The sequence below is a fragment of the Diabrotica undecimpunctata genome, unplaced genomic scaffold (assembly GCF_040954645.1).
Source record: "Diabrotica undecimpunctata isolate CICGRU unplaced genomic scaffold, icDiaUnde3 ctg00000571.1, whole genome shotgun sequence".
Lineage (NCBI taxonomy): Eukaryota > Metazoa > Arthropoda > Insecta > Coleoptera > Chrysomelidae > Diabrotica > Diabrotica undecimpunctata.
The window spans coordinates 1025956-1046283 of record NW_027311886.1 but is presented as its reverse complement, the minus strand read 5'-3'; positions in this window follow the sequence as shown (position 1 = coordinate 1046283).

The following is a 20328-nucleotide window of genomic DNA, read 5'->3' as shown; positions in this document are numbered from 1 at the left end:
ACGCACACACACATACACTCTTCACCTCTCGACTCCTACCTATAAGTCGCCTCTTACGATAGGCAGGGCCTTCTTGCCTCGGTCGTGTTCTTATTTCTGCAAGCCGAACTAACACATGAGATGGGTAGCTCTTTCGGGGCGACAGACTCAGTAAAACACAGGTTTGAAATAAAAATAAATCTATTAATTTAGTATATACAATAAATAAAAATTAAAAAAAGGAATTCTACGTTGTATACTTATAAAACAAAAACAAAATGAATTCTACGTTTCCGTCTGGGTCCCGCGATGAATGAATTCCCCGGCAAACGTCTATAAAAGAAAAGAAATTAATTAGTACTACTAATATACTCGCTTTCGCTTCAATTCAGCGAAAGCTCCGAATATGCTCGCAAACAAAATATTTAGCTGTGCAGACCCGCGGCAATGTTCAATACACAATGCCGACGGGTTCCGCTTGGCTAAGGACAGAGTATGATCCTCAATACGGAAATCTCTGTCCCGGTTGGTTCTGTGCAGATCCACGGTAATGCTTAATACGCAATACCGATGGGTTTCGCTTGGTTAGGGACAGAGTATGATCCTCAATACGGAACTATCTCTGTCCAGAATGGCTCGCTGGTTCACTACACCGGCGAGTCAGGGAGCCTAGAGCGCTAGCTACAAGACTGTCTAATTCCGCTATTCACACGCCTTAAATAGCCGTTTGAATCCCACTACGCCGTCAGGTTGTAGAAGCGGATGCGCAAATATTGACACTCCCACAGTTCGAACTGTTAAACGATCAGAGCATCGTTACACACACACATACTCACACACGCACACACACACACGCACACACATACACACACATAAACTCTTCACCTGTCGACTCCTACCCATTAGTCGCCCCCTACGACAGGCAGGAACTTCTTGCCACGGCCGAGTTGTTATCTCTGTGAGCCGAACGGACACACACACTGACACACACACGCACGCACACACACACACACACACACAAATACACTCTTCACCTCTCGACTCCTACCCATTAGTCGCCTCTTACGAAAGGCAGGGCCTTCTTGCCACGGCCGTGTTCTTATCTCTGCAAGCCGAACGGACACACACACATACTCACACACGCACACACACACACACACACGCACACAGGCACATACACACACATACACTCTTCACCTCTCGACTCCTACCTATTAGTCGCCTCTTACGACAGGCAGGGCCTTCTTGCCTCGGCCGTGTTCTTATCTCTGCAAGCCCAACATACACACACACACATACTCACACACGCACACACACACGCACACACGCACACACACACATACACTCTTCACCTCTCGACTCCTACCTATTAGTCGCCTCTTACGATAGGCAGGGCCTTCATGCCTCGGTCGTGTTCTTATTTCTGCAAGCCGCACTAACACACACACATACTCACACACGCACACACACACGCACACACGCACACACACATACACTCTTCACCTCCCGACTCCTACTAATTAGTCGCCCTTTACAAGAGGCAGATCATTCTTGCCTCGGCCGTATTCTTATCTCTGCATCCAAACGGACACACACACATACACACACACTCACACACGCACACACACGCACACAGGCACACACATACACACATACACTCTTCACCTCTCGACTCCTACCCATTAGTCGCCTCTTACGACAGGCAGGGCCTTCTTGCCACGGCCGTGTTCTTATCTCTGCGAGCCGACCGCACACACACACACTCACACACACACATACACACACACTTACACGCATACAGGCACACACGCATACACGCACACGCAAACGCACACGCACACGCACACGCACACACTCTCCACCTCTCGACTCCTATCCATTAGTCGCCTCTTAAGACAGGCAGGGCCTTCTTGCCAAGGACGTATTCTTATCTCTGCAGGCCAAACGGACACACACACACTCACACACACACACATACACTCTTAACCTCTCGACTCCTACCCATTAGTCGCCTCTTACGACATTCAGGGACTTCTTGCCACGGACGTATTCTTATCTCTGCGAGCCGAACAGACATACACACACACTCACACACACACGCACGCTCACACGCAGACACACACACGCACACACGCACACGCACACGCACACGCACACACTCTATACCTCTCGACTCCTACCTATTAGTCGCCTCTTACGACAGGCAGGGCCTTCTTGCCTCGGTCGTGTTCTTATTTCTGCAAGCCGAATTAACACACACACATACTCACACACGCACACACACACGCACACACACACACATACACTCTACACCTCCCGACTCCTACTTATTAGTCGCCCCTTACAAGAGGCAGATCCTTCTTGCCTCGGCCGTATTCTTATCTCTGCAGCCAAACGGACACACACACATACACACACACTCACACACGCACACACACGCACACAGGCACACACACACACACATACACTCTTCACCTCTCGACTCCTACCCATTAGTCGCCTCTTACGACAGGCAGGGCCTTCTTGCCACGGCCGTGTTCTTATGTCTGCGAGCCGACCGCACACACACACACTCACACACACATACACACACACTTACACGCACACAGGCACACACGCACACACGCACACGCAAACGCACACGTACACGCACACGCACACACCCTCCACCCATCGACTCCTATCCATTAGTCGCCTCTTAAGACAGGCAGGGCCTTCTTGCCCCGGACGTATTCTTATCTCTGCAGGCCGAACGGACACACACACACTCACACACACATACATACACTCTTAACCTCTCGACTCCTACCCATTAGTCGCCTCTTACGACATTCAGGGACTTCTTGCCACGGACGTATTCTTATCTCTGCGAGCCGAACGGACATACACACACACTCACACACACACGCACGCTCACACGCAGACACACACACGCACACACGCACATGCACTCGCACACGCACACACTGTCCACCTCTCGACTCCTACCTATTAGTCGCCTCTTACGACAGGCAGGGCCTTCTTGTCTCGGCCGTGCTCTTATCTCTGCAAGCCGAACCGACACACACACATACTTACACACGCACACACACGCACACACGCACACACGTACACTCTTCACCTCTCGACTCCTACCAATTAGTCGCCCTTTACAACAGGTAGGGCCTTCTTGCCACAGCCATGTTCTTATCTCTGCGAGCCGAACGGACATACACACACACTCACACACACACGCACACTCACACGAAGACACACACACGCACACACGCACACGCACACGCACGCACTCTCCACCTCTCGACTCCTACCTATTAGTCGCCTCTTACGACAGGCAGGGCCTTCTTGTCTCGGCCGTGCTCTTATCTCTGCAAGCCGAACCGACACACACACATACTTACACACGCACACACACGCACACACGCACACACGTACACTCTTCACCTCTCGACTCCTACCAATTAGTCGCCTCTTACGATAGGCAGGGCCTTCTTGCCTCGGCCGTATTCTTATCTCTGCAAGCCAAACGGACATACACACATACACAAACACTCACACACGCACACACACGCACACAGGCACACACACACACGCACATACATTCTTCACCTCTCGACTCCTACCCAATAGTCGCCTCTTACGACAGGCAGGGCCTTCTTGCCACGGCCGTGTTCTTATCTCTGCGAGCCGACCGCACACACACACACACTTACACGCACACAGGCACACAGGCACACACGCACACACGCACACGCACACGCACACGCACACGCACACACTCTCCACCTCTCGACTCCTATCCATTAGTCGCCTCTTACGACATTCAGGGACTTCTTGCCACGGACGTATTCTTATCTCTGCAAGCCGATCGGACACAAACACATACTCACACACGCGCACACACACGCACACACGCACACACACATACACTCTTTACCTCTCGACTCCTACCCATTAGTCGCCCCTTACAACAGGCAGGGCCTTCTTGCTACAGCCATGTTCTTATCTCTGCGAGCCGAACGGATATACACACACACTCACACACACACGCACGCTCACACGCAGACACACAGACGCACACACGCACACGCACACGCACACGCACACGCACACACTCTCCACCTCTCGACTCCTACCTACTAGTCACCTCTTAGGACAGGCAGGGCCTTCTTGCCTCGGCCGTGTTCTTATCTCTGCAAGCCGAACGGACACACACACATACTCACACACACACACGCACACACATACACTCTTAACCTCTCGACTCCTACCCATTAGTCGCCTCTTACGACATTCAGGGACTTCTTGCCACGGACGTATTCTTACCTCTGCAAGCCGAACGGCCACACACACATACTCACACACGCGCACACACACGCACACACGCATACACACATACACTCTTCACCTCTCGACTCCTACCTATTAGTCGCCCTTTACAACAGGCAGGGCCTTCTTGCTACAGCCATGTTCTTATCTCTGCGAGCCGAACGGACATACACACACACTCACACACACACGCACGCTCACACGCAGACACACACGCACACACGCACACGCACACGCACACACATACACTCTTCACCTCTCGACTCCTACCCATTAGTCGCATCTTACGACAGGCAGGAACTTCTTGCCACGGCCGAGTTCTTATCTCTGTGAGCCGAACGGACACACACATACATACACACACACTTACACACGCACACACAAAGGAACAAACTTACACACACATACACATTTTTTATCTCTCGACTCCTACCAATTAGTCGCTCCTTACAGCAAGCATGGCCTTCTTGCCACGGCCGTATTCTTATCTATGCAAGCCGAACGGACACACACACCCATACACACACACACTTACACACGCACAAACACATACACACGTACACACAAACGAACACACGCACACACACAAGTACACTCTTCATCTCTCGACTCCTATCCATTAGTCGCTCCTTACAGCAAGCATGGCCTTTTTGCCTTGGCAGTATTCTTATCTCTGCAAGCCATACAGACACACACACATACACACACACTTACACACGCACACATACGCACACACGCACACACACATACATACACTCTTCACCTCTCGACTCCCACCCATTAGCCGCCTCTTACGACAGGCAGGGCCTTCTTGCCACGGCCGTGTTCTCATCTCTGTGAGCCGACCGGACACACACACACACTGACACACACATACACACACACACACACACTCACACACGCACGCACACACGCACAGACATACATACACTCTTCACTTCTCGACTCCTACCCATGATTCTTCTCTTACGACAGGCAGGGCCTTCTTGCCTCGGCCGTATTCTTATCCCTGCAAGCCAGACGGACACACACACATATACACACACACTCACACACGCACAAACACACGCGCACACACACACACACACATATACTCTTCACCTCTCGACTCCTATTCATTAGTCGCCTCTTACGACAGGCAGGGACTTCTTGCCACGGCCGTGTTCTTATCTTTGCAAGCCGAACAGACACACACACACTCACACACACACAGGCACACACTCACACACACACGCACACATGCACACACACACACAAATACACTCTTCACCTCTCGACTCCTACCCATTAGTCGCCTCTTACGACAGGCATGGACTTATTGCCTCGGCCGTATTCTAATCTCTGCGAGCCGAGCGGACACACACCTACTCACACACGCACACACACACACACACACACGCACACACACATACACTCTTCACCTCTCGACTCCTACCCATTAGTCGCATCTTACGACAGGCAGGAACTTCTTGCCACGGCCGAGTTCTTATCTCTGTGAGCCGAACGGACACACACATACATACACACACACACACACACTTACACACGCACACACAAAGGAACAAACACACACACACATACAATCTATATCTCTCGACTCCTACCAATTAGTCTCTCCTCACAGCAAGCATGGCCTTCTTGCCACGGCCGTATTCTTATCTATGCAAGTCGAACGGACACACACACCCATACACACACACACTTACACACGCACAAACACATACACACGTACACACAAACGAACACACGCACACACACGTACACTCTTCATCTCTCGACTCCTACCCATTAGTCGCTCCTTACAGCAAGCATGGCCTTCTTGCCTCGGCCGTATTCTTATCTCTGCAAGCCAAACAGACACACACACATACACACACACACTTACACACGCACACACACGCACACACGCACACACACACACACACATACACTCTTCACCTCTCGACTCCTAACCATTAGTCGCCTCTTACGACAGGCAGGGCCTTCTTGCCACGGCCGTGTTCTCATCTCTGTGAGCCGACCGGACACACACACACTGACACACACATACACACACACACTCACACACACACGCACACACGCACAGACATACATACACTCTTCACCTCTCGACTCCTACCCATTATTCTTCTCTTACGACAGGCAGGGCCTTCTTGCCTCGGCCGTATTCTAATCTCTGCGAGCCGAACGGACACACACATACATACACACACACACTCACACACATACACACACACACACACTCACAAACACACACACACGCACACATGCACGCACACACGCACACACACATACATTCTTCACCTCTCGACTCCTATCTATTAGTCGCCTCTTACGACAGGCAGGGCCTTCTTGCCTCGGCCGTGTTCTTATCTCTGCAAGCCAAACGGACACTCACACATATACACACACACTCACACACGCACAAACACACGCACACACACACACACATACACTCTTCACCTCTCGACTCCTATTCATTAGTCGCCTCTTACGACAGGCATGGACTTATTGCCTCGGCCGTATTCTAATCTCTGCGAGCCGAACGGACACACACATACATACACACACACACTCACACACATACACACACACACACACTCACAAACACACACACACGCACACATGCACGCACACACGCACACACACATACATTCTTCACCTCTCGACTCCTATCTATTAGTCGCCTCTTACGACAGGCAGGGCCTTCTTGCCTCGGCCGTGTTCTTATCTCTGCAAGCCGAACGGACACACACACACGCACACACACACACACAAACACACGCACACAGGCACACACACATACACTCTTCACCTCTCGACTCCTACTTATTAGTCGCCCCTTACAAGAGGCAGGGCCTTCTTGCCTCGGCCGTATTCTTATCTCTGCAAGCCAAACAGACACACACACACACACACACATACACACACGCTTACACACGCACACACACCCACACACGCACACACACACATACACTCTTCACCTCTCGACTCCTACCCATTAGTCGTCCCGTACGACAGGCAGGGCCTTCTTGCCACGGCCGTGTTCTCATATCTGCGAGCTGACCGGAAACACACACACTGACACACACACACATACACACACACACTCACACAGGCACGCACAAACGCACACACACACATACACTCTTTACCTCTCGACTTCTACCCATTATTCTCCTCTTACGATAGGCAGGGACTTCTTGCCACGGCCGTGTTCTTATCTCTGCAGGCCGAACGGACACACACACGCACACACACACACACACGCACACGCACACACTCTCCACCTCTCGACTCCTATCCATTAGTCGCCTCTTACGACAGGCCACCGCTGTTTTCTCATCTCTGCGAGCGAAGGGACACACACACACATACACACACACACTCACACACACACACACGCAAACACGCACGTACACACGCACACACACATACTATAACTGGAATTCCACGCGGTGAAGTATATGAAAATTCGAGGTATGGATCGATAATTAATTTTCAACGGAAGATTTAAGCACCGTCTAATTTGTTTACGGGATACAATAGTTTTTTTTTAAATATTATTTGCTGTTAGTTTTTATTTTCATATTTACAAATACTTTAACAGTTTTTTTTAAAGATTATTTGCGGTTTATTTTATTAATTAAATATTTACACATACCTATTTTAATTTTGTAAACTGCGTCTAAGGGGGGGTTATATATTTGAGATTTATTTTTTTATATTATTTTCTGCGCACGCACTTGAGCTCACGTGGTGTCCTATTTGCGGTAATTATTTTTTTTTTGGTTGGTATTGAACCGCACACCCCTTAGCGTCCGGTACTTTTTATACGTCTTACCTTTCATTTTGTTCTGTTAAATAGAAATAACTTATGAATTTTTGTTAGGCAAGTAGAAGCCGCATTTTTATATTATTTTTTTATTAAGCCTATGGTAAAGTTAAATAATATTGTAATATGTATTTATTTTCAACTATCTTGGGAATCTATTTATTAAAATTGACTAAATTCTAATCTGACAATTTCATTTATTTTTTTTTTATTTATTCAGGTTGTATACTGTTACTTAGTATTTTAGTAGTAAACCTATTGGTAAGTTGGTGGTTTATTGAATAGTAACGTAGGGAAGGCTGTGGGCCAATTTACCTGGCGCCCCTGATATAACTTCGGATTTTTTTTTGTTTTGTGGACCGCACGACCATCTCCACTGTTTTGTCTAGCCGCGAGCCATTCCCAGACTGTCACCGTATAGTACTTTTCTTTCGGGGTGTACGTCTGATTTATATTTGGTACATTTTGTAATTTTTTTATATAGATTCGGTTTTGTACGCCACATATTTTGGCGCCCAACGTGGGGCCCTTAATTAGTTAACCTTTTTTTGTCAACCCCTTGTGTAGATTCCTTTTAATTAGTTAACCTAACGTGTTTGGGCTTTAATTGACTAGCTTTGATTTATTTACTTTACCACTGGTTTTGCACTTAGTAGTAGTCTTAGAACTTTGTGTTTAGTGGAAGTGTATGCCAAGAAGTGCTTACTAGTTTTTTTTTTGTGTGACGTGAAGTTGGAAGAAGCCAAAAATGGAACTTAAAAGAAGATACTTTGAAGTGGTGTTGTGGAACTTAGAAGAATTATGGATATATTAGGACTTTGAAATATTTCTATTTCAGTTGGAGTTCAAATTTATTTTTTTGAGAAGTTGGACTTCGAAATTCTACATTGTGGTTTAACTTACTTATGTTAGGGAATGTAAAATCTTTTTTTGAGATTATGTTGTGACTTGTAATTTGTTCTGAAACAATGAAATTTTGAAAATCTTTTGTGAAATTTTATAGATTGAATAAAGCGACTATTACTTTTATTTTGCTTTTGGTTTGCTCCCATTAATAAAGTAAACTGTACCTGTGTGTTAATATTTTTACTTATATCTTGATTTTGTTTGAATATTTGCTCCTTTCGGTTGATACATTTTTTTTAAATTTTGAACTTTGGCAAGATGGTGCGAAAACTTGTACCCAACTACTTAAGGAAAGAGGAACTGGAATATGAACTCAAAATTCGTGGAGTGTCTACTGGCACTGTTGAGTCTATGAGGTCTAGTCTGTCTGATGCACTTAGTCGTGAGGCAGCAAATGAAAGCTTTAGATGTCCTGAGCACCCATTCACCTTTTCACAGGATAAAACTGCAATCGAGACTAAACTTGCGGAGCTGAATACGGCTGTTGGAAAGTTTGCCGGAACTCCTACTTGTGCTGAGTCCTTGAGATTGCGGACACAGATTAACCATGTCTTGGGGAGAATTGATCTTATGGTATTGCCAACAGGTGATGATGCAGACGCAGCCCAGGTTGTTAAGTCAGACTTTCTTGCTGAGATTTTGAAGTTGTCACAGGATTTACATGATAAGCAGCATCCAATCGGATCTGGTTCGGTACCAGTAGCGCTCGATGTGATTTCGGTTTTAAATCAGTCTTTTCAGGCAGGGGTAGGACAAGTTCATGCTTCTTCTCCTGGAGCAATGTCACAAGCTGGTAATAATGTTCTTTCAGGGTCTGTCTCTAGTTTTTCTTCTGGGATGATACTTCCCCATAAATGGGGAATAGAAAAGTTTTCAGGTTCTGCTAGGGGTATGTCTATTTCTGCATTTTTTGAGATGGTGAATGAATTGAGTCTCGCTCGTCATGTACCAGATAGTATACTTTTGGAATCAGGTATAGATTTATTTTCGGATAAAGCCTATCAGTTTTATAAAGATGTTCGTCTACGTGTAGGGAGTTGGGCTGAATTAGTTGAAGAGTTTCGTAGGGAGTACCTGTCAGCTCACCATGGGGAAGCGCTTTTTGAAGAGCTTCGGAGGAGAACTCAGCATTCGTCTGAGACTATTGGAGTTTACTTGGCAATAATGAATAGTTACTTTAATCGCTTGCGTTGTCATGTTCCAGAGGAAGTTAAATTGTCTATAGTTATTAGGAATTTGCATCCGTTCTATCAAGATAGATTACGTGATCCTTTGCCAGGTACCTTGGAGGAACTTCGTGTTCTATGTCGCAGTATGGAGGAAAGACGTGATTGTATTAGGAACTATGTTGAACCGAATAGTAGGAAAATGAATACTTTGGAAAAGGACCTAGCTTATATCAGTGTGGATGCTGAAAGTTTTAGTAGTGTTAGTGAGGGTCCTGTTGCTTCATCCGAATCGGAGTCGGCTAGAGGAAAGTTTAGGACTTTAATCTGTTATCGTTGTAATAAGTCAGGCCATAAGGCAGTAGGGTGTCTAATGAAGAAGGAGGCTGTTCACTGTTTTAAGTGTAAGAAAGAAGGGTTTACAGTCAGAACTTGTCCTTCGTGTAATTCGGGAAACGGAAGGAAGCGCACCTAACTGGTCGAAGAGGTGTTGCCGACGTTGACTCGACCAACCTACGTCCTATTTTAGACTTTATTTTACATCATTCCGAAGGAGATGAACGTCCATATTTGAAAGTTAAAGTCTTAGGAAAGGAAATTTTGGGATTATTGGATTCTGGTGCTTCAAAGACCATTGTAGGAAGAACTGGTTGGAAATTTTTACAAAACTTGGGTTTAGAGTTGTATACTTCGAAGAAGACCGTTTGTAGAGTGGCGAATGGTCAGATGTGTGAATCGTTGGGGGAATGTTTAGTACCTTTCATGATTAGGGATCGCTTGCGTGTCTTGCCAGTATTAGTTATTTTGGACGTACCGCACATTCTGATTTTAGGATCTGATTTTTGGCGTGTTATGGGTATCGTTCCAGATTTGAGGCATAACGAATGGTATTTTTCGGACGCTCCAGCAATGGTAGGTTCAGTGGATCATCTCCGAGGTCAAACTATTTTGACCGATGCAGAGAAGTCGCAATTGGAGGAAGTTATTAATAGAAGTCGTGAACTAATGGGCACTTCTCTTGGTTGTACTGATGTCACTGAGCATGTGATTGTTTGTAAATCTGCACCCATAAAACAACGTTACCATCCTGTATCCCCAGTAATCCAAAGCCATATTGATAAAGAGCTAGAAGATATGTTGGCGAAAGGAGTAGTGGAGCGATCGAATAGTGCTTGGTCGTCCCCGATTCTCTTGGTGAAGAAAAAGGTTCCAGAAGGTGAAGAACCAAAATGGAGGTTCTGCGTAGACTATCGAAAGCTTAATGCCGTAACAGAGAGGGATGGCTACCCATTACCGTACATCTCTAATATTTTAAATAAATTGAAGAACGCGCATTATCTTTCCACCATAGACATTAAGTCGGCGTATTGGCAGGTACCTGTTGCTAAGGCTTCCAGGCCTTATACTGCTTTTACGGTTCCTGGTCGAGGTCTTTTTCAGTTTTGCAGAATGCCTTTTGGATTACATAATGCCCCGGCTACATGGCAGAGGTTGATAGATCGTGTCCTCGGTCCGGAGTTGGAACCCTATGTTTTTACTTACTTGGATGACGTGGTCATCGTGACAAAGTCTATTGAAGAACATGTAAGGATCTTAGAGGAAGTCTTTAGACGCTTGAGAGAAGCTAAGTTAACCGTTAGCTGGGATAAATGTCAATTTTGTAGACCGAAACTAAAGTATTTGGGTCATGTGGTTGATAGGAATGGACTACATGTTGATGGTGATAAGGTCAAGGCTATGCTACGTATCCCAACACCCACATCCGTCAAGGAAGTTCGTAGCATCATAGACACATTTTCCTGGTATCGAAGATTTATTCCTTCCTTTGCGACACTACTAGCTCCAATTACAGCGATATTGAAGAAAGGAAGAAAATTCAATTGGACCCCGAGTTGTGAAGAATCTTTTCAGAAAATAAAAGAATGTCTAGTTTCTGCTCCGATACTTAATTGTCCTGACTACAATTTGCCTTTTGTTGTCCAATGTGATGCCTCAGGATATGGAGTGGGCGCCGTGTTATTGCAGCCAGGCCCGGATGGTGACGAAGTAATTAGTTTCCTGAGCAGATCACTAACGCGTCAAGAAAGGAATTTTTCCACGACGGAACGGGAATGTTTAGCTGTGTTATGGGCAGTCGAAAAACTGCGTCCTTATTTGGAGGGTGTTCCGTTTACGGTCGTGACTGATCACGCATTTCTCGTATGGCTTCAAAATTTGAAGGATCCTACTGGAAGATTAGCTCGATGGGCGGTAAGATTGCAACAATATGACTTTAAGATTGTGCATCGGAAAGGAAAAGAACATGTTGTCCCCCATTTGTTATCTCGGTCAGTTCCCGTGCTTGATATGGTTGAAGAGGTTGTACCGCTTCCTAGTGGTGATAGTTGGTATGATAAACTTTGTAGAAAAATCGAGTCTAATCCCTTGAAGTATCCTCAGTGGAGAATGTCTGGTGGCAAACTTTATAAATACATCCGTCCCAGTCATGGATTTTTGGTCGAGGAAGTGGACAATTGGAAGGAAGTCGTTCCTAAGGGTCAACGATTGGAAGTGCTGAAGTTGTGTCATGATAGTCCTTTAGCAGGTCATATGGGGATCCTGAAAACTTATAAGCGTATTAACGAGAAGTATTTTTGGCCGAAACTGCGGAGTGATGTGTCTCGTTACGTTGGACGTTGCTCACTGTATGCCATGCATAAGGTGGAACAAGGTAAGCCCAAAGGCTTTATGACTCCTCAACCTAAAGCTACTCAACCTTGGGAGATAGTAGCAACCGATCTTATGGGACCTTTCCCAAGATCAACTCAAGGCTATAAGTTTATCTTAGTGGTAATGGATGTGTTTAGTAAATTTTCTTTGGTATTTCCGTTGCGATCCTCAAAAGCCGTGCATGTCGTTAAGAAAATAGAAGAAGAAGTTTTTCTCGTATTTGGAGTTCCACGTCTGTTACTATGTGATAATGGTGTCCAGTATACTTCGGGTATTTTCAAGAAAATGATGGAAACCTATGGTGTCTCAGTTCGTTATAATGCGTTGTATCATCCACAGTGCAATCCATCTGAACGCTATAACCGAACCCTTAAAACAATGATGGCAACTTATATAGCTGACAACCATAGGAAGTGGGATGAAAATTTGGCCAAACTAGCATGTGCTACGCGCACTGCATACCACGAGTCGACTGGTCAAGATCCCTACTTCATAAATTTCGGTCGGAAGATGGTAGTGGATGGACGAGATTTTTCCCGAAAGGACAAACTCGGAGACCCAGAGGACGAAGTAGCTAAAATGGGATATAATCGATCGCGTGGACTCCAGGAATTATTTGTTGATGTTAGAAAACGTTTAGATAAAGCTTCGGCTAAGTGTGAGAAGACCTATAATCTACGGAGACGTCCAGAGGAATTTCAGCCCCATCAGTCAGTATGGCGGAGAAATTTTGTGTTGTCAGATGCCGCTAAATATTTCACGAAAAAGTTAGCTCCTAGATGGATAGGACCCTACTTCGTGAAGAAGAAAGTTTCCCCCTGGACATATAGTTTAGAGGATGAAAATGGCAAGGATCAAGGTATTTGGAATATTAAGGATTTAAGGATTAGTAACCCGACTGGTGATCCCGATAGGATTTAGGTCGGAGTAGAACGGACTAGCAAAAGTTTTGTCTAGTCTAAGTAAATTTAGTTAGTCTTCTGAAATTGGTTGTATTTATTTTTTTATGTTGTGTCCGTGAAGGATGACTGAGTGTTGGCTATGATCGGTTCTTAGGATGTATTTGGATGGTCAACCGATTCGTTTTTTTTTTTTGTGTTAGGTAGCCAATACGAAGTCGTAGGGTTGCGGTAGCCCTAATTTCTTTTGATTTATGGAGTTGAATGTCACTTAGCTTTGATCAGAAATATGTTGTCTTCGATGATATGGCGTTGGGATTTGTTTTGATGTTAGTAAGCCATTCTATTTAATTGGGATTTTTTCGAAGCCACATAATTATGTTTTGGTGAATCTTGTTGGATAATAGCTTAGTTTTGGATGATTCACTAAATTTCGTTGTATACGGATTTAAATTCTGAAAGACCTATCTCATTTTTATTTTAATGAACAATTGGAATTACACTACTGTTTCGGTAGATGTTTCTCGCAGTATCAGTAAGAGTGGAATGGTGGAGAGTTTCTTATGGACTCATGTTATGCGAGGTATAGTGAAGTACTAGCGATGCCCCAGAGCTGGGAGGTCGCGAATAAGGGCAACATCCAGTAACCGACCTAATCAGTGTTGTCAGATTGACGTTGGAATTTGAAACTATTCTACTTGATCTCATACGATGAGAGATGACTGTTGTGTGGAAGTGGAGTAAGTGTTGTAAGTAAGTTGTTGCTTTGTGCGTGTGGTTTGAGATTGGTATGTCTTTCGTTGTCCAAGTACTTGCGCATGGTGAAGACGGTGTGGATGATGATTGTGTTGTGGACTTCGCTCGGAGTTTAGGTAGTGCGTCGCTAGCGCGAGGGAAAATTTTCTTCGTCTAGTTTTTCCTCGTAAATTTCCCTCTGGGAAAGGAAGGTGTTGTTACGTTCCAAATTTAAAGTAGAAAGTCCCACCTCTATTTTATCAAAATTTAAATAATTCAGGACGTGTAAGAGCGGTTGCCTATAATATATTATAAGCAAGGTGGCGAAAATAAAATTAGTAATTTTCAAATAGGGGTAATGTCTGGCAAATTGTGCTGAAGTTAAGGGAACACGTCCTCTTTTTTGTGAAGAAACTAATTTAGATCGTTCTTTCTAGAGTTATCTTGGAAGAATTGGGATCATAAAATTGAAATTTTTGAATCTCGGTATTATTCGGTGACCTCCGTGTGTCAAGTTGTCAAGTGTTCGGAAAGAGGACGGAAAGAAAGGGATTCTAGGTTTGACGGTGTTACTGAAAGGTTGGGCTAGATTAAAAACGGCATTTTGTTTTTTGCTTTTGCTGCTGTTCCATGTGGGATCTGGACTAGTCCAAACCGTGTGGATATTCAAGAGGATTTGCTGCCTTCGTGGAAGGGTTTTTTGGAATATCCACAATTTCGCTAAAAAAAAGCGGATCTACAGTACACGTGAATACCGGGAGTCGTATTTAGATCAAGAAATTGGCCTTAATCACGAGTCCAAATAGCCGACTACGCTTCGGTCCAATTTGGGATATTTCAAACCCCTAATCTGGCTAAGAAGGGTGAGTGTTAGAACATTTCGTTTTTAATTAATTAAAAAGTTGTAGTTATTTTTTTATCCCATCTCTAAAAAGCTATTCACATTTTTATCAGTTTTCATACATTCAAGTTCGGAGACAAGTTTTTTTTTGTATTGCTCCATTATCGCCAAAAGGCAGATAAACAAAGTGTTAAAATCAATATATTTATTTCCAAATAATTATTTTAGACACAGATGGTAATTATTGTTTTCTTGCTTCAGGGTTGGTTTGTTTGTTTTTTTTCCTGCTTCTTCTTCTTCGTATTTTTCCGTCTGGCTGTAATTTTTAACTTTTCAACATTGTCACACAAGTCTATGTACAGCGACAATCGTATGGGATTTTGGATTGAAGACACGCTGAACTGTAACTGGAATTCCACGCGGTGAAGTATATGAAAATTCGAGGTATGGATCGATAATTAATTTTCAACGGAAGATTTAAGCACCGTCTAATTTGTTTACGGGATACAATAGTTTTTTTTTAAAGATTATTTGCTGTTAGTTTTTATTTTCATATTTACAAATACTTTAACAGTTTTTTTTAAAGATTATTTGCGGTTTATTTTATTAATTAAATATTTACACATACCTATTTTAATTTTGTAAACTGCGTCTAAGGGGGGGTTATATATTTGAGATTTATTTTTTTATATTATTTTCTGCGCACGCACTTGAGCTCACGTGGTGTCCTATTTGCGGTAATTATTTTTTTTTGGTTGGTATTGAACCGCACACCCCTTAGCGTCCGGTACTTTTTATACGTCTTACCTTTCATTTTGTTCTGTTAAATAGAAATAACTTATGAATTTTTGTTAGGCAAGTAGAAGCCGCATTTTTATATTATTTTTTTATTAAGCCTATGGTAAAGTTAAATAATATTGTAATATGCATTTATTTTTAACTATCTTGGGAATCTATTTATTAAAATTGACTAAATTCTAATCTGACAATTTCATTTATTTTTTTTTTATTTATTCAGGTTGTATACTGTTACTTAGTATTTTAGTAGTAAACCTATTGGTAAGTTGGTGGTTTATTGAATAGTAACGTAGGGAAGGCTGTGGGCCAATTTACCTGGCGCCCCTGATATAACTTCGGACTTTTTTTTGTTTTTTGGACCGCACGACCATCTCCACTGTTTTGTCTAGCCGCGAGCCATTCCCAGACTGTCACCGTATAGTACTTTTCTTTCGGGGTGTACGTCTGATTTATATTTGGTTCATTTTGTAATTTTTTTATATAGATTCGGTTTTGTACGCCACAATACACTCACACACACACAAACACGCACACACGCACACACACATACATTCTTCACCTCTCGACTCCTACCCATTAGTCGCATCTTACGACAGGCAGGGCCTTCTTGCCACGGCCGTGTTCTCATCTCTGCGAGCCGATCGGACACACACACACTGACACACACACACACACACACACACACACACACACACACACACACACACACACACTAACACACGCACGCACACACGCACAGACACACATACACTCTTTACCTCTCGACTCCTACCCATTATTCTCCTCTTACGACAGGCAGGGAATTCTTGCCACGGCCGTGTTCTTATCTCTGCAACCCGAACGGACACACACACATACTCACACACGCACACGCACACGCACACGCACACGCACACGCACACACTCTCCACCTCTCGACTCCTATCCATTAGTCGCCTCTTACGACAGGCAGGGCCTTCTTGCCTCGGCCGTGTTCTTATTTCTGCAAGCCGAACGGACACACACACATACTCACACAAGCACACACACACGCACACACGCACACACACATACACTCTTCACCTCTCGACTCTTACCTATTAGTCGCCTCTTACGATAGGCAGGGCCTTCTTGCCTCGGTCGTGTTCTTATTTCTGCAAGCCGAACTAACACACACACATACTCACACACGCACACAAAGACGCACACACGCACACACACACATACACTCTTCACCTCCCGACTCCTACTTATTAGTCGCCCCTTACAAGAGGCAGATCCTTCTTGCCTCGGCCGTATTCTTATCTCTGCAAGCCAAACGGACACACACACATACACACACACTCACACACGCACACACACGCACACAGGCACACACACACACACACACATACACTCTTCACCTCTCGACTCCTACCCATTAGTCGCCTCTTACGACAGGCAGGGCCTTCTTGCCACGGCCGTGTTCTTATCTCTGCGAGCCGACCGCACACACACACACTCACACACACACATACACACACACTTACACGCACACAGGCACACACGCACACATGCACACGCACACGCAAACGCACACGCACACACTCTCCACCTCTCGACTCCTATCCATTAGTCGCCTCTTAATACAGGCAGGGCCTTCTTGCCACGGACGTATTCTTGTCTCTGCGGGCCGAACGGACACACACACACTCACATACACACACACACACATACACTCTTAACCTCTCGACTCCTACCCATTAGTCGCCTCTTACGATATTCAGGGACTTCTTGCCACGGACGTATTCTTATCTCTGCAAGCCGAACGGACACACACACATACTCACACACGCGCACACACACGCACACACGCACACACACATACACTCTTCACCTCTCGACTCCTACCTATTAGGCGCCCCTTACAACAGGCAGGGCCTTCTTGCCACAGCCATGTTCTTATCTCTGCGAGCCAAACGGACATACACACACACTCACACACACACGCACGCTCACACGCAGACACACACACGCACACACGCACACGCACACGCACACTCACACACTCTCTACCTCTCGACTCCTACCTATTAGTCGCCTCTTACGACAGGCAGGGCCTTCTTGCCACGGCCGTGTTCTTATCTCTGCAAGCCGAACGGACACACACACATACTCACACACGCACACAAAGACGCACACACGCACACACACACACATACACTCTTCACCTCCCGACTCCTACTTATTAGTCGCCCCTTACAAGAGGCAGATCCTTCTTGCCTCGGCCGTATTCTTATCTCTGCAAGCCAAACGGACACACACACATACACACACTCACACACGCACACACACGCACACACACGCACACAGGCACACACACACACACACACATACACTATTCACCTCTCGACTCCTACCCATTAGTCGCCTCTTACGACAGGCAGGGCCTTCTTGCCACGGCCGTGTTCTTATCTCTGCAAGCCGAACGGACACACACACATACTCACATACGCACACACACACGCACACACGCACATACACTCTTCACCTCTCGACTCCTACCTATTAGTCGCCACTTACGATAGGCAGGGCCTTCTTGCCTCGGTCGTGTGCTTATTTTTGCAAGCCGAACTAACACACACACATACTCACACACGCACACACACACGCACACACGCACACACACACATACACTCTTCACTTCCCGACTCCTACTTATTAGTCGCCCCTTACAAGAGGCAGATCCTTCTTGCCTTGGCCGTATTCTTATCTCTGCAGCCAAACGGACACACACACATACACACACTCACACACGCACACACACGCACACAGGCACACACACACACACACACACATACACTCTTCACCTCTCGACTCCTACCCATTAGTCGCCTCTTACGACAGGCAGGGCCTTCTTGCCACGGCCGTGTTCTTATCTCTGCAAGCCGAACAGACACACACACATACTCACACACGCACACACAAATACACACGCACACAGGCACACCCACACACACATACACTCTTCACCTCTCGACTCCTACCTATTAGTCGCCTCTTACGACAGGCAGGGCCTTCTTGCCTCGGCCGTGTTCTTATCTCTGCAAGCCGAACGGACACACACATATACTCACATACGCACACACACACGCACACACGCACACACACACATACACTCTTCACCTCTCGACTCCTACCTATTAGTCGCCACTTACGATAGGCAGGGCCTTCTTGCCTCGGTCGTGTGCTTATTTTTGCAAGCCGAACTAACACACACACATACTCACACACGCACACACACACGCACACACGCACACACACACATACACTCTTCACTTCCCGACTCCTACTTATTAGTCGCCCCTTACAAGAGGCAGATCCTTCTTGCCTTGGCCGTATTCTTATCTCTGCAGCCAAACGGACACACACACATACACACACACTCACAAACGCACACACACGCACACAGGCACACACACACACACATACACTCTTCACCTCTCGACTCCTACCCATTAGTCGCCTCTTACGACAGGCAGGGCCTTCTTGCCACGGCCGTGTTCTTATCTCTGCGAGCCGACCCCACACACACACACTCACACACACATACACACACATTTTCACGCACACAGGCACACACGCATACACGCACACGCAAACGCACACGCACACGCACACGCACACACTCTTTACCTCTCGACTCCTATCCATTAGTCGCCTCTTAAGACAGGCAGGGCCTTCTTGCCACGGCCGTGTTCTTATCTCTGCGAGCCGACCGCACACACACACACACTTACACGCACACAGGCACACACGCACACACACACACGCACACGCACACGCACACACTCTCCACCTCTCCACTCCTACCTATTAGTCGCCTCTTAGGACAGGCAGGGCCTTCTTGCCACGGCCGTGTTCTTATCTCTGCGAGCCGACCGCACACACACACACACTTACACGCACACAGGCACACACGCACACACACACACGCACACGCACACGCACACACTCTCCACCTCTCCACTCCTACCTATTAGTCGCCTCTTAGGACAGGCAGGGCCTTCTTGCCTCGGCCGTGTTCTTATCTCTGCAAGCCAAACGGACATACACACATACACACACACTCACACACGCACACTTACGCACACAGGCACACACACACATATATTC